Source organism: Talpa occidentalis, unplaced genomic scaffold, assembly GCF_014898055.3.
Source record: "Talpa occidentalis isolate TD23 unplaced genomic scaffold, MPIMG_talOcc4v2.1 talOcc4.14, whole genome shotgun sequence".
Taxonomy (NCBI): Eukaryota; Metazoa; Chordata; class Mammalia; order Eulipotyphla; family Talpidae; genus Talpa; species Talpa occidentalis.
Genome location: NW_023601433.1, coordinates 30850232 through 30866306, shown reverse-complemented (window position 1 = coordinate 30866306; position 16075 = coordinate 30850232).

The following is a 16075-nucleotide window of genomic DNA, read 5'->3' as shown; positions in this document are numbered from 1 at the left end:
ATCATAGTTGAAAGTACAGTTCTCGGGGCCTCCCCGGTGGTGCAGCGGTTGAGCGCTGGGTTGCGAAGCTGCCCGCAGCCTCTGCAGCGCCAGTTCGATCCCCGGCTGCTCCCGGCCACTGGAGGAGGGTCCCACATGGCACGCAGACCTCTCCTGCCGCCCGCTGCTCCCCTCAGCAGTGTACTTCGGTCCTTCTGCCTGCTCTGCTCCCTGCTCTGGCTCTGGTGAATTCTCTCACCCTCCCGCACTTCTGACTCTACCCAGTGCATGTACAAACAAACAAACAAACAAATAAATAAATAAGAAAAATATATGCCTCTTTGGAAAAAAAAAAAAAAAAAGAAAAAAGAAATTATAGTTCTCCAAATACACTAAATATTATTTACCCCTTGGGCAGGATAGCCATTATTTCATGTCAGGAGGCAATTTGTCCTTACCCCCACAAAAACTCATTTAAAAGTCTTGTTGGCAGTGGTAATGGTTCATGGGTGATACAGTGGTGGGAGAACTATGGGAACTACAATGATGTAAGAAAAAGTCTCCTAAAATAGTAAAAATAAGTTATATTGTAATGACCATGCTTTCTGCCTAACTGTAAAAGCATATTTGTGAGAATTACACTTTTTTCACCATCTTGGTTTACTTAGGGAAAAGTCCCTATTTCTTAAGTTCCACTTTTCTGGGTGAATAGCAAGGTCCCCAATTGCTGGAAAGATCTTTGGGTGACTGTCAGTGTGGTGAGTGCCTGGTTTTCTTTTGGCACTGTAAAATAAAAGGGAACTTTTAAAATATTTATTTATTTCATTCACCCAAGCCTGTAATGCATGTGAACTTGACCTGGAAAAAGGCCTTGACAGTTAGACATTTCTGAAATCATTTCATAAGTTATCTATTATGTGGTGAAGAGAATGAGTTCCCTCTTACTTTCCTAGTAGTACTTCTACCAGTACTAAAATATCTGTTGCAGAAGCTGAGAAAATGCCCCAGTCCTGATACAAATATGAGGATGGCACCTGTTGTTGTTTTTTTTTTAACAACCATGAATATTAATCGCATTTCTAAAGGGGACAAGGTCAAAACCTATCATGCCATCTAAAATTATGGCATAATTTTCAGTGTGTGTCTAATGTAGTAAACAAGTAGCTAAGTAAATCCCTACAGTTCCATGTTCCGCAAATCAGAGTATTTATAATGCCACAACTCAGTACAGAAAGAATAAGCAGCAGTAGCGCTGATTTACTTGTATATGTAACATTTGAGGTCTTCTAGAACATCAGAGCCGGAAGGGATTTAAGCAATCTTGTTTCAGATGAAGCAATCTAGGCTGCCTAAATGGCTTCACTGAAGTCACAGTGTTGATTAGGAGAACTGAAGCTTTCTCTAAGAAGCCAGGATTCTTTTTTAATCTTTTCCCTATTATGACTAGAATGGTTTGAAAAATAGCAGGTTTCTATAGCTTTGCAAAAATGAAACAGGAAAGTGTATAGTTACAAAAGTTTTGATGAAATATCATCAGTGCTCACCAGTATTCCCTTCTGTGATAAGGGAAATTCTGGAAGAGATTATCAAATGAATAGCTGACTTCAAAATGCACCATTGAACACAGCTATTTCTGAATAAAGAAACTAAATGTCAATTTTTGTCTAAGGAGGGAAAGTTTCAACTTGATATTTTGCTTCAGTTCCTACTTACTTTATTAAATTCATAGATTTCATTTTTTAATAACTATGGAGAAATTGTTTTATTGTGGCTAGAAGATTCCATTTCAGTTGTAATATTCATCATGATTAAGATAATTTGGTTTCATTTTCTTCTTAAAGATTTTGGATTTCATCACTTAATGAAAGGTTTTAGGGATCAAAGAATCCTACATGTTATTTTTCGCAAATATATCCTGATATATACACACTCCATTTGCATTAAACATTGCTAAATGGGCCTTGAATTTTTGTTTTCAAAGTATTAACTTCTTATAGATTTATTACTGGTTAATACCACTGACTAGTACCACTAAGTATTATGAAGTGTAATGGCCCTAAAATGGATAATATATTAACAGAGGCAGAAACTTTATAGAGCTAATAATTATTTAAAAGACCACCAAAGCTAAAAGTTATTGCACATTATAATTTGAATTTCCTGCAGTTTTGAGCCTAATCTTGAAAAATGTATTAAAATTAGGTAGACTTAATCTCTTATATGTAAATTTGAAATAGATGTAGGCATATGGGATGTTAAGAATAAAAGTATAGATAGACTTAAAATGATTATTCCTTTTGGCAGAAAGAAATTAGAATTATCGACTTAATCTTTTCATATTATTACCAAGTTCAGGGACTCACTCCTACATATAATAAAGATGAACAGAATAGAAGCCTTGGCAAAATAGTATAAATTTATAAAAATTCATAGCCAGATGATTTTCAGTTTGTCTTTAATTTCCACGCAGACAGAAGTAATTGCTTAAGTAATTTTTTATCAGTGAGGAAAATTGGTAGAAATTCTTATTTTGTTTAAAGATTAAAAACATGAAAAGACTGCTTACGTATAAAAATGTCATGAAGGTTTAGAATATGCTGAGGCAAAATGCTGCATGCAGAAAAATAATTTATGTTCCATACTAGGCATTATGGCAAAAAATAAATAAATAAAAGGAATTAGTTGCTATTTATCCTGGCTTTTCTCTCTATGGATTCATCTTAGCCTGAGTTCCCGAGACTATAGCCTGAAGCAAGCACTGAAGTGATTAGGATGGATGGAGGCAGCCAAGTGGCAAGGCTGAGTCAAAGAAGAACAGGAGCCAATGCAAACTGATGCCTGCCTGCACCATGACTCAGGAAGAGAAAGTCAGCTACCTGCAGGTGTGTCTATGTGGTGGACTGAGAGTCCACAAGGTATCTGTCAAGAGTAACTCTCCTTCAAATTAATCCACAGAAGTCAGGACAGGGAATGAACTCGTCATATTTCTCTCCTGTTTCCCATTTGTTCAGCTCAACTCAGATCCAGTTGGTCTCCATCTGCTGGATTGAATCATCTGGGACCCAGGAGCCGACTCTTGATACCACATTAAACCATCACCAGAAGCCGGTTACACATTTTCACCTATATAAAATAATAACATTCTCATTAATATTTAAGCCAATTTAAATTAGTTTTCTATTACTGACAATAAGAACTTTTTGAAAAGATCCTACATCGGGACCATATTTTAATTACTGAAACTTTAAAATAAGTTTTAATATATTATAAAGCAAGTTCCATCATCACTTATTATTCTTCCCCAAACTCAACTTTTCAAAAGCTTTAGTCTTTCTAGTTTATACTAAAAGTCATTTTGTCATGTCTAAAAAAATTATCATTGCATTTCAGTTATAATTTTATTAAAATTATTGATTAATTTGTACAAAGTGACAATCTTCATGTCAATTTAGAAACATGTTGAATTACCAGTTTATTCATATTAGTACCTTTGGCAAAGTCACTGAATGGGATAAACAGAAATATTAGAATCTCACAAACTGAGACTAGCAGTCTGAAATCACATCTCTCCCTGAGATTGTGAGGGAGAATCTGCCCCATGCCTCTCTCTTAGCTTTCTGGCAATCTTGGCTTGCTTTCTCTATGGCAGTGCAATCCAGCCTTCATATGAACTTTTCCCCATGTATGTGTCACTGGCTGTATTTCCCCTTTCTAGAAGGACACTAATCATATTGGAGTAGAGCCCACCCCTATTTTAACTTGTTATTTTATTTTATATTATTTTAACTTATCTCTATAAAGAATGTATTTCAAAACAAATGCCAGATTCTTAGTTCCCAGGGGCTAAGGCATCAACAAACCTTTTGTTTTATGGACACAGATTCTACAATTTTGATATACTCATTTTGGATTTCATATAGGTCAGGATTTCTCAAACTGATGTTCTAATAAACGCTCTATAAGAAATTTTTTTAAAGATATATTTATTTATTTATTTATTTATTTATTTATTTATTTATTTATTTATTTATTTATACAAGAACCGGGGTACAGGCCAGATGCATGGGAGTGTGAGAGGATTCACCAGAGACAGAGCAGGGAACAGAACAGGCAGACTGACAAAATACACTGCTAAGGGGAGCAGTGGGCGAGACAGGAGAGGTCTGCTGTGCCATGTGGGACCCTTGCTGGCTAGCCGGGATCAAACCGGTGCTGCAGAGGCTGCAGACAGCTTCACAGCACTGCGCTCAACTGCCTGCACCACCAGGGGAGGCCCCTCTATAAGAAGTAAAATTGTTAAATATGTCATTTCCAAATCAGTGTAAGTCAATTATTTAAGCTAATACTGGTTCATTTCTCTTACTTGAAATACAATCACGAGCACCTTGACTAAGTTAATGAGACTTTTTATGAATCTGGAGAGGACAGAGTAAGAGCAAGAGGTCTTCAGATGGCAGAGTGTTTTACTACAGTCTTTACCTGAGTAATGATCAGCAGAGAAATGTGAGGAAATTCTCTGAGGGAAGGAAAAGAAGCACCTGGAAAAACTTTTCAGGCTGATAGCCAAAAAAAAAATTTTTTTTTTGAACCACCCTTGTGGGCTTTGCACTTCTGACCTACAGAAGTGTGACAAATAAACATTGCTTTTAGATGCCAAATTTGTGGTCACTTTGTTACCATAGTAATAAAAACTAGTAATATAAAAGAAATACCAATAAAGGTACAATAATACAGTGAATAATACAGTGGCTGTGATGTAATTAACTGAAATTAAGACAGCATAAGAAAAGATTAGTGAACTTGAAGAAATAGCAACAAAACTACCCAAAATAAAACAAAAAGAGAAAAAAATGATTAAAATAGGGCCTTATTTAAAAATGAACAAAAAGCACATACAAAAATAATTGTTCCACTAGATGAAGCAAAAAACATTTCACAAAATTCAATATCCTTTTGCTATTAAACATTCTAACTAATAAGTAGAAAGGAGTTCTCTCAATCTGATAACACATCTACAAAACTCCCAAATTAACATCATAATTAATGGTGAAAGACAAAATACTTTTCCCCTCCAGGCATCAAGAACAAAACAAAAAATGTGTGTTCTTGGCTTTCCTAAAACTAAAGGTTCTAGTCAGGGAAACTGGCAAGAAAAGGAAATAAAAGACATCCAGAATAAAAAGAAAAGGAAGAAGAAACACTATCTGTATTCAGAACAGATATGTGTGTGTGTGTATGTCTGTGTTTACACTATATAGGTGTGTAATAGACCTATCAATTTTCTCTCTCTCTCTCTATCATCTATCATCTTTCTGTATCTATCTCCAAACCAGAACCACAAAGTTCACTCAAGTGTCTCCCCTTCCATATTTGTAGCTCTCTTTTCCAATATTTAGAAAATTAGCTGCTTTCATCCAAAACATTTTCTAACTGGATCAAGAATCCTTCCCTAGAGGGGCAATCTTTCATTGCCACATCATCCTCCACTTGGGTCCCTCTCCTCACCTCATTCAGGTATTGAAACCTTCACCAGGCTGTTCTTTATTAAGCAGCCATCTCATGTTCAATCACTGCTGCCAGCAGCCTGGTCTTCTTCCTCCAACCTGGACACTGTCCTCACCCCTCACAGCCCTCACTGGACTGTCCCACTAAGTTTACTCTCACTACTCCAGGAAGATGTCCTCCTACCCCCTACCAGCCTGCTACTATTGCCCCCTCCTCACTTGGATGCCCCACCTAATAATTTTTAGACTGAATTATTTAAAAGGGTGAATAGAAGGCACATAGGAAGGAAAGAATTAATCTTTGTTCTCAGACTATTTCTAACTTCCTTGGAAATTCATCAAGAATATTTAATGAATCAACTTTTCCATTGCTCATATCTACTCTAGGTGATCATATTTCTATCTTGTGAACCAAAAATTCTAGTGCAAGCTACATACCAGCTATGTATACACACACACACACACTAGTTTTCATAGAAGCACTATACATAAAGTAGCTCAACATGGTAGGAAAATATCCATCAACAACTCAGTGAAGAAATAAATTTTGTACTTATGTGCTATGTTCAACAATGGAATAGTATATATACCCTAATGAAAATAAATGAAGTGCAAATGCAACAATATGGGTGAATTTCACATATGAGTGAAAGAATGCAGATCCCAAACCAATAAATACTGATGATTTAAAACAATCAAAGGTACCTATGGTTTAAAGTCAACTTGAAGGAAGACCATGGTTGAGACTGACTTTTAAAATGAAAGTATGATTACATTTGTTGATCTTGTAGCCAGATCCCCTTTCTTATGCACCAAAAACACCAATTTCTTTAAATGAAGAATTAGGAAGAAGTGGAATTAAACTCTAACCATTTTTGTTCTATCTTCCCTTTACCCATTCCTCATGATTAACCATTACCTGGGTCCACCTGTATTCCTAGGGACCTGGAAAAATTGTGTCACATTCCTAACAAAACTCCATGTCCCTCTGCTTCTGACAATGGCATCAGAAAAAAAAAAACATCTGCTGATTGCTAAGAAAACATCTTGTCAGGAAAATTCAAACAGCTCGATGCATGTCACCTAGACTGCCAGGTAAATTCTTGGACCTGGAAATGTGAGCCTTGCACTTCCCTCACACCCCTTCCCCTCTTATATAATCTTAGCACTCCTGTCATTTGGGGAGCCCATTTATTTAGGGTGCCTGCCATCCCCCAACTCCCTTGGTGGCCATCACATATAAACCCCTCTGTGTGAAGATATTTCTCATGGTTCAGATTCTGGCTTCCCTGGTGTGAGCACAAGACTGGGGTTGGTCATTTATAACTGGGTGGTTACTATATCAATATGTTCACCTTGTGTTAATTCAACTATGTAACTATTGGCATAGTTTTCTGTATGCATGTTGTACTTTAATAAAAAATTTTATTTAAATGAAAGCTGATTATTGGGCCTGCCCCGGTGGCGCAGCGGTTGAGGGCTGGGTTGTGAAGCTGCCCGCAGCCTATGCAGCACCAGTTCGATCCCTGGCTGCCTGGTGAGGGTCCCACATGGCGCGCAGACCTCTCCTGCCTCCCGCTGCTCCCCTCAGCAGTGTACTTCATCAGTCTGCCTGCTCTGCTCTCCCCTCTGGCTCTGGTGAATTCTCTCATCCTCACCTTCTGACTGTACCCAGTGCTTGTATAAAATAAATAAATCTTAATAAATAAATAAACATACATAAATAAATAAATAAATAAATGAAAGCTGATTATTATATTTTGTTTGGCATTTTTATTTGTTTTTCCTGATAAAGATGATTGAGGCTGCTAGATTACTATATAATCAGAAATAAAGACCCTCCTCAGTGTACTGGAGATTTTTAAATAATACTTTATTGACAGTAAAAAACCAAACACGCAGACCTCTTTGTGTTAGATGGTAAACTCCTGAAGGACAGCATTACTGCTTTATTCTACTTTTATTTAGCAGTGCTTAGGTTAATTTTTGATTGTTGCAGATGCTCAATATTTGTTAAATGAATGAACAAATTACTTTTTACTGGACTTTGTTCTGTGAGAGGGACTTCAGGTTCTACCTTCCAAAATCATTTTTTTTTTAATTTGACTTTGGAATTTCACCTTCTTACATAATACCACCAATAGCATGGAGCTTCGTTTAATCTGACTCAGCTGTATGGAATACCTCCCCAGTGTGCTGGGGCTTTTCAATATAAGACACTGTACAAACTGGGTCAAGATTCTAGTAGAACTCTCCATCATACTGAAATTGTTTCAGTTTTGGTAGGAAAACTTTGCAACCTAATTAGCACTCCTGGAAAAAGCAGAATCAGAGCCAGGGAAAGCAATTGAACTGAGCTAAAGATATGTAGCTTCCATTAGCACTGAGTTTCAGGCTGGCAGTCTCCCTGGAGATCACCAACAGGGAGATAAGCAAGGAACACGGGCAAAGCACTCTTGCAAGGCGTGTTTTATGCTGCTTCTAGTCTGCGTCAGCACAGCATGTTTTGCTCCTAATATAATTATCATACAACCATGTTTCACCAAGTTGAGACAGCTTGACTGCTTAATTGAAGGAGATACATAAATGAACAGAGGACTGGCTTTCTCCTTGTGGTGGGGACTGTGGCTTGCATCCCCTAGTCATAGAATTCTGGTTTTGTTCTTTCCCGATTCACATCTTGGAACTTGTCTGAAGGGGCTTCACTTTTGAGGAGCTTCCTGTAAGCATGTGTTCTTTTTATTTTTCTTTTCCTTTATCCCTGTAATGAACACTGTGATGACTGCCCAGTTGTTGAATACTGTGAGGCCTAATTTATTCTTAAGGATGAGCTTGTGCAGCTACTGCATGTAATGTACTTCTTCTAATAATTTTTATGCCTATTTTGACTTCAGGGTCTGAATTTGGTTTGGAAATGAGAGAAAGTGTAAATAACAAGTGTTGTCTTTTCTCTTCATTGGTGTTTGGATTGTTCAGTAGATGTGCCATCTAATCAGCCATCAAAGTACCAGAGAAAACCAGAGTTACTTGCCTGGTTGGTTGTTGAAGATTGTTAATATTCTGAACTTTTCAGTTTAGTCTGTATTTCACAGTCCAGTTCCTAATAAACAATGGAATAGAGGCCTTACTATTTGGCACTAGGCTGTCCAGAATGTTAATTTGGCCATCACCACTTCATCTGTCTGCTCATTCATTATACAGTTAGTAAAGAGTTACCAAATAACTTCATTTGCCAGACACTAAGTTACATATTAACAACACAGGGGTGAACAGGGTTAAATATGGCATATTTCTTAACCTCCTAAAATCTGTTTGCTTTTCTGTGGAATGAAGAAAGCAATGTTTTTAACTCATTGCATTGTCATGAGAGTTAAATGACGTAGGCCACCCAACATCACTAAGTGCCTCAACAATGCTAAAAAAAATCATCTTTATCATCATTGTGATTGTCTGTATTGATGCTTTAAGCATGTGGTAAATCAAATGCCTTGAATTCCCTCTTGGCATTTTTCAGTTGTTTTAGTTGTTAGGGTTGCTGATTACATTATAGCAATCTTCACAATGAATCAGGATTGTAATAAATTGTAGGTGCCTCTAGAAGTCACCTTCTTTTGATGCTAAAGAGAAAGTTTATAATCTTTTCTATTAATTAATCAGTTTATTTGCTTACTGAAAATTGATACTTTAAAAAAGTTTTCTTTGTGTTCCTTGGATCTGCCTTCCATATAATTTGCATTTGCCACCCACCCAATGTTCCCAAGTCAATTATAAAGCATCTTATATTTTTAAAATTAATTTTTAATTCCTGTGATGAGAATTTAAAGAAGGAAATTGATCACATTTATGAACATGTTGACAGACTGGTGTTATGTGGATACCCCCTCTCCCTCTCTTTTCCTATCCCCCACCTTATTTTTCTTGTTATTGTCAAACTCAGCCTGAACGATTTGCCATGTCTTCCATTCCAGAATGGCAAAGGTTGTATTTCTCAATCATTACCAGAGTGAGAGTCATATCATGATTTTATTTCTTATCCTTAATCACTTTTATTGAATTGCAGCCAAATATATCCACAGCTAGCAACTAAATCCCAACAGACAAATTCATACAAATGTGACTTTAGCATAACCTTCTTTTTAATATATTATAACTTCTATAATAACCTTCCTCAATGCCTTTGTTTTTAATATCTTGAATAGTCTCTCTCTCCCTCAATATTTTATGTCTTTGCTTCCCATGCTTTAGTTAAAAAAAGATTTATTTATTTATGCATACAAGAGCTGGGATACAGGCCAGAGTTGTGGGAGGTGAGAGGATTCACCAGAGACAGCGTGGGGAACAGAACAGGCAGATTTGACCGAAGTACACTGGTGAGGGGAGCAGCGGGTGAGTCAGCAGAGGTCTGCTGCATCATATGGGTTGCTTCTGGCCAGCCGAGGATAGAACTCATGCTGCAGAGGCTGCGGATTGTTTCAACTTGGCAGGTTGCTTCATAGTGCAGTGCTTAACCCCTTGCGCCACCAGGGAGGCCCTGCTTCCCATGCTTTTTAAAGATTATTAGACTTTCAAACGTTTCTTTCTAGTTTCTGTCATATCAACTATCAATAACATTCTGTCTTTGACCTGTTCTCACCTGCTTCACTGGAACATTCTCTCAACGGGTGCCCACCTCTGCCTTTCTCTTTCTCACATCCCCACTGATAGATCACACTGTCATTGGGAATATTGACTTGACCAAAATTTCCAAAAGGTCTTGGATTAGAAGTAGCATAGATAGATACCTATAAGACCTATTTGAAGTTACACACTGATAGTTAAGGTTTCAGACTGTATAAACCACCTAATTGTCCTGAGGTCATGCTTTCTTCCTGAAAATACCCTCCTAATGAGAAATTATAGTTGCAGAAAACTACAGCCACATGCCTAGAATGAGTATATATCAGTAGTAAGTATATATCAGTAGTAAGTAGCTCACACTTCTGTTACCCTTTTCCTTAGGGTAACACACAGTGTTTTCATTAACTTAAACAGTGAAGATCATGTTTCCTCTACAGATCTGACTATAAGCCTCCTGTCAGTTACAGTGGGTGTGATTTTTGAACCAAATCAAATAATTGATTTCTGAAGACAACATGGCTTTTATATACTTGCCTGTTTTACTTAATGTGCTTTCTTCTTGTTTTTCAAATACATGATTAGCCACAATGTAATAAGTATATAAATCAACACCCTGCCCTCTAGAACTTTGCACATTTAAATTTAGACTCTAAATTGCTTTTGTCATGCTGAAAGATATGAAAATACTCTCTTCCAATCACATTCAAGTCACTTTAGAGCAGACAATGGTCTCCTGCATTGCCAGAGGAAATTAATTTCCCAAATACATTCTGTTTTGTAAGGCAGCATTCCACCTCCATAATGGAGGATTTGAAGTCACCTTGCTTCCTCCTCTAAAGGGGATTCAAAATCAGGGCGGAAGATCAATAGGCATCCATTGGACAGTTGCAGATGGGCGTTGTGCATAAAGCAAACTCTCCAGATACTTTATGAGCAAGACATCTCACCTCTATTTGACTTAGTGGCGTATGCATCCCTTCCAAACTCAATACTTCCCTTAAATGTACTTTATGGTATTTTAAAATACAGTTTAAATTATTTGGAGAATTTCACAATATTCTTTGAACTAATTGACAGCACCTAGGATGGCATTAAATAGTGTTGGGAATCATTTTTAACTTTCCTTTTAACCTTCAGTTGGAAATGAGTTACAGAACATGGGAAAGAACATAGGACAGTGTACTGTGTGTGAAATTAGATTAGAAGGAGAAAATTAAAAGAACTGATCATATATATGCCAATTTCAACACTAGTGCACTATTTCAATCTTTATATTTCCAAGCAGTCTACCACCTTCGGGCTGCTGACTCTGGCAGTGTCTTGTCTATGCAATAAACTCTTGCTTCCTGCCTTGAGCTTCTCTGACGCTATAGCATAAGATGTATGAACTTCCCCATTCCCCAGGAGGATACTTATATGCTGCCGGCTGAGTGTGCAACTAGAGGACTTCCTTGACTGGTAGTGCCACCTTGACCGACAGAGACTAGAGGCTTCAGATAAATGCAACCTTATACTTGTCCAGGGGAGAGAGGTAGTTTTGAAGCATGATGACCTGGGATAAGCAGCCTGGGGACCTCAGTAACAACCTTTTGCTCAGTTCCTGGTATGCAACTTAGTCTCTGATATGAATCTTAGACCATACACTGCCATGAGGCATGATGGACCTGGCGGGGGGGGGGGGCGGTGTCCCATGACTACTGACCCTTTACTGACCCTTGGTATGCAACTATACAACTCACCTCTTGGTATGTAGCCATGTCCTATCTGACCATGTACAGCTGCCAATGCAAACCCATCCAGAACTGTGTAGAAACTGAAGGTGTATATAACCCCCTGACTTCCTACGAACAGGGCTCAGCCTTTGGATGTGAATCTGCTGAGTCAGCACTGATGCATTAAACCTGCATCTTGTTAGCCCTGGTGTCCATGTTTTCTTTGTGCCATATAATATTTCAGATCCACCTGTCAGAAAATTTCTCAGAAAATGCCACAGTAAATAAAATGAAAATATACCCTATTGAATGGGAGAAAATATTTGCCCACCATATATCTGATAAGGGACTGATATCAAGTACCTGCAAAGAGCTTACACAACTCATCAAAAACAAAACAAACCAGTCAAAAATGGGTTGAATACATAGAGACACTTCTTCAAAGAAGAAATACAAATGGCCAAGAAGTATATGAAAAATTGTTCAACATCACTTATAATCAGGGAAATTCAAATCAAAATCACAATGAGATACCTCTCACTCCTGTGAGAACGGCCCATAATTAAAAAAAAAAAAAATGGCAACAACAAATGTGGAGAAGAAGGAACTCTCCTACACTGTTGATGGGAAGGCAAACTGTTCCAACCACTATGGAAAGCTGTGTGGAGGACCCTCAAAATACTGAAAATGGATCTACCATATGATCCAGCACTTCTACTCCTAGGAATTTACACAAAGGACACAAAAATAATAATTTGAAAGGAAACTTGCATGCTTATGTTTATTGCAACACCATGTAACTAAGATATGGAAACAACCTAAATGGCCTCAAGCAGGTGACTGGATTAAGAAAATGTGGTATATACACAATGGAACACCACTCAGTGATCAAAAAAGATAAACTCATGCATTTGCTACGACATGGATGGAGCTGGAAGGGATTTTGCTAAGTGAAACAAGTTAGAAGGAAAAAGAAAAATACTGAATGGTTTCACTCACATGTGGAATATAGGAAACTGAACAAAGGGTCAGAAAAAAGATAAAACTTATAGGCAGACAATAGATCTAAGGCATACAGCAGGGGAGAGGGAGGGAGTAGAGTCAAAACAGGGGAGGGAAGAGCACAAGGGACTGTGGTGATGGTTCATGGGTGCTGAGGTGGTGGGAAAATTAAGGAGACTGCACCTGTGGGGACAGATCAAATATTTTTAAAAAATGAAACGATATAAGAAAATAAAAATAAATAAATAAGTATATTAAAAAGATTTCTTAACTTGAAAGAAAGAAAGAAAGAAAGAAAGAAAGAAAGAAAGAAAGAAAGAAAGAAAGAAAGAAAGAAAGAAAGAAAGAAAGAAAGAAAGCCAGCCACAGGATGGAGCACTAATATTTGAATAGTGGTTACCTTGGCAACAGACCCTTGCTTAGTCTCTTGCTCCTTTGCTACTTGCTTCCCTCCCCCTGGTCCCTCATTCCTGTCCCTGGATTTATGTGCCCTGCTAACATGCAAACTCCCTGCCCAGAAGACTTTGTCTCAGTCTTTGCTTTCAGGGGAACCTAGCTGTTGAGCCATTTTAAAAACTGTTCAGTTGCACCAAGCATCTACCTGGGGCCTCTTTTACTACCAAGTCTCTCCTTAGGAGGGAGAAGGCCTTCTATCTACGTACAGAAGGATTCACAGGGCCCCCCAGCTACCTAGACGTGTTACAAAACAAAAGATTCACAAACTAATCATGTTCTAATGAAAAAAAGCAAATCAGTAATTAGGATAAACTCTTCAGGGAGATTGGAAGGGTTGGGGGAGGGGGCAAGGGAAATAACTTTAGCAAGTGCATTTTTAATGACTTAGCAAGATAAGATAATTAGATGTAGTCTACTGAACTGTGTGAGTGGTGGGTGGTGGTGGAAAGATTATTAGGACTAAGAAATCAAAGCTCATTCATAAAGTAATTAAGTCTTGAGTGCTGTTGTGACCCAAAGAAATTTGATGTTTTTTTACATATTAATCTTTGACTCTACTTTTCAAAAACTGATTATGCCTAAGCCCAAAGGCAAGTTAGCTTTGAGGGAGTATTTGAAAGCCAGTTGGATCTGGGATGGAACACTCAGCAGCAAGAACATTGTTGGCACCTTCAGACCCTGCCTGCCTTGGCAAATCAGGTGGACAAGGAAGAGAAAGGAACCTGGGTAGACTCTCTGCTAGGTGCTTGAAATGCAGTCCTCATTTAACCCAACAACCACCTTTACAAGTAGGTATCTCTGCTACCATTTCACAAACGAAAGATCAGGGACAGTTGGATTCTTTGAGCTTAAGTATGCTCCCCTTTGAGATCTGGGCTTCCAAGGTGCCCAGCACACACTGACACTAGCTCAGCTTTAATTACCCCTTGCTGAAATGGGAGGAGGATTTGAACAAACCCTGGTGTTTTCTATATTGCTGACACAAGTGGCACAGGTTGTCTATCAATCTGGTAAAATGTCTTTAAAGCTGCAGATCAAGGTATTACTGCAATATCAGGTTTCCTGTAGGAAAAAAAAATAAATGCACTGGTCAGGATTATTCAAGCATACTCTTCCCATTGGCAGTGATAGATTTCATGGAAACTTAAAGAGTTGGTGTTCTAGTTGACTTGCCAGAGCCTCTTAAATTGGTTTTATTTGAATATATGCCAGTTCCTGAGAGATGAATCAAGTCACAAAAACTAGAAATAAAGTTTCTGGATCTACAAAGTTTGTGAACCTGAAAGTGGAAAATGCCCCCAGTTTCTTCAACATTGGCAGACCCAATCCACTCTCCCAATCCCTTTCATGCCCTTATCACAGATGCAGCTTGACCTAGAGTCTCTAAATATCACTAAAATAGCTGAGCTGAAATCCCTACCATAATGGATCTTAAGATACTGAAATAGTAATTATTATTTTAAATTATAAATCATGTTCAGTCACATACAAACCTGCAGGAAATTATTAATTCAAAAATTACTAAGTGGTGTTTACATGCTGGGATGTGTTATGGATACAGAGATTGGCATTAATAATAAAAACGGATAATAGCTAAAATTCATGTAGTCTATGCAGTGTGTCAGGTACAATTATATTAATGTATGTATATATTATATACATAAACTATATACATGTATTTTATAACATACATAAACACATGCTACCCACTCATTTATCATAATAACACTTTGATTTTACAGAAACAGAAACAAAGAAAAGTGAGGTGTTACCTTCTAGACAGTAAGACATTCTGGAACAATTCACTCTGATGAAGACTACAGAGACAAAGAAACTACCCAATAGTGTGACCATGCTATTAGAGACACATGTAAGGAGTGTGGTAGGAAGAAGGCATGGTGAGATTTATGCCATGAGGGTAGTGGGAAGGGTTCATCAGGTAGGTGACATCTGAGTGGATATTGAAAAATAAAAAACAACTTGCCAATTAGGACAGGTAAGCCAGAATAGAAAGAGCCATACAGTCCATAGCCATTTAATTCATAATTGGGAGCACCTAGAATGCCCTCCAGTAGATACTGAATAAATAAACTGTAGTACATTCAGATAATAAGCACTAAAAGGAAACAAACTATCAAGCCATGAAAAGACATGGAAGAACACTAAAGCATAGTATTAAGTGAAAGAAGTCAATCTGAAAAGAATACTTTGCGATTCCAAAAATGCAGCATTCTGGAAAAGGCAAAACTATGGAGATGATGAAAAGATTAGTGGTTACTAGGTGAAAAGGTGGAACACAGAATGAATTTTAGGGCACTGAAATTATACTGTAATGGTGGACACATGACCTTATTCATTTGTTAAAACCCGTAAAAAGCCCAGCATAAAGAGTAAATGCTAATGTAAACTATGGACCTCGGTTACTAATAATGAATTAATATCAGTTCATCAATGGCAATAAATGTGCAACACTAATACAAGACGTTAATAATAGGGGGCACTGTTGGAAAGGTGGGGGGAGAACAGGGACATTCTCTAAACCTTTTGTTCAATTATTTTTGTAAATCTGAAAGTGCTTCAAAGTCTCTGTTTTGTTTAATCCAAATAATCCAGACAGAAGTGAAGAAAAAGGGCATCAAATTTTCAGTTCCTATTAAAAATTGAGTTAACCTTAGAGTGAGCAGGTGAAACATTAAACCATGAGTAATACAGGACAAATTATCAGCTAGTTTTCTCCTCTGTCATGAGTTAGCTTTAGGAAGTGGAGAAAAACAAAGATTCCTTTGGCTGCAAGTGAAATGAACC